Here is a 1,286-nt window from a genome sequence, read left to right as displayed (position 1 = left end):
TATAGAGAAACCCTGTCTCCAAAAACAAAACAAACAAACAAAAAAGATGGCCCACAGTTCCTTAACAAGTAGCTGTTCCCTTAATTTAGCAAAGATACAATCCCCTCCCAGCACACCTTGGTTCCTCTGTCAAGGACTTTTATCTCATTCATTTGGGTTCATCTAGGCCTGATGCCTAGATCAAGTGAATTAGGAGCTTCTTTGTATCTGCAAAATCTCTTGTCATTACCGTACCCACTAGTTAAAGCAACCCACAATCACAGGCATTATCAAAGAGCAGGAACCACAGGGTTGCAGAGTCTGTCTGCCACGGGCCCTTCGACAGTTGCCTATAATCTTCCGAATTCTTCTGTCATCTATATGGAAACTAATATGATGATGGCATGTGTTTTCTATGTATGTGTTCATTCTCCCTAGCAAAAATGATCAGCTGAGCCCCGTGTGTCTTTTGTATTTTACAGAAGTTCTTTCGGAATGGTTAGCACATAATAAACATCAAATATTTATAGATTAAAAGAAATCAGAGACTTAATTTACAAAGGCATTTTTCCTGGGTAAATCCAGTGGCCATAGAGTCATGAAACATTGATGAGAGGAGCCGAGTGACGGAACAGGGACCCTGGAGCCACGCTCTCTGAGCTACACTCTCTCTGAGACCTTCGGCAAGTTGCCTCTTTTCCTTGGGCCTCAGTTCCCTCATTTGTAGCACTGATATAATACTGATTCCTCCTGCAAAGGGTTCTTATATAAGGTGGAGGTAAGTTAATTGCAAAACATTTCGAGCTGTGCCTGGCTCCCACCAGCATTATGTTTATTGATTAAAAATTAAATACCGCACTGAGCCAGACACCGTGCTAAGAGCCAGAGCCCACAGGTGAGTAGAACCGTGTCTCCATACTCATCACACAGTTCAAAAGCCAGGTAAGTTTTTAACTTCTTTTCTTTTCTCCACCATTCCATAACTAAGAACAGGAACAAGTTTTACTGCTATTGTACTTTAAGCAAATTGGCATTCAGCAATTTAGTTACTATTGGAAAATCTTGTGTAAAAAGAGCCAGGAGCATTTCCACTGAAAGGTACTCAGAAGTCTGGAGAGATAGTCAGTGAAGTATTTGCCATACATAAAGACCTCAATAGCCCCCAGCACCCATGTGTTATATGCCTGTAGTCCCCGAATTCGGGAGCTGGAGACAGGGGAACCCCGAGGGCTTGCTGGTCAGTCTAGGCAAATCTGTAAGCCCTTGCTTTAGTGAGAGGCCCTGTCTTAGAAATAAGATGTAAAACA

Source organism: Microtus ochrogaster, chromosome 1 (assembly GCF_000317375.1).
Source record: "Microtus ochrogaster isolate Prairie Vole_2 chromosome 1, MicOch1.0, whole genome shotgun sequence".
In the NCBI taxonomy this organism is placed as follows: domain Eukaryota; kingdom Metazoa; phylum Chordata; class Mammalia; order Rodentia; family Cricetidae; genus Microtus; species Microtus ochrogaster.
Note: the sequence above shows the minus strand (reverse complement) of the source record.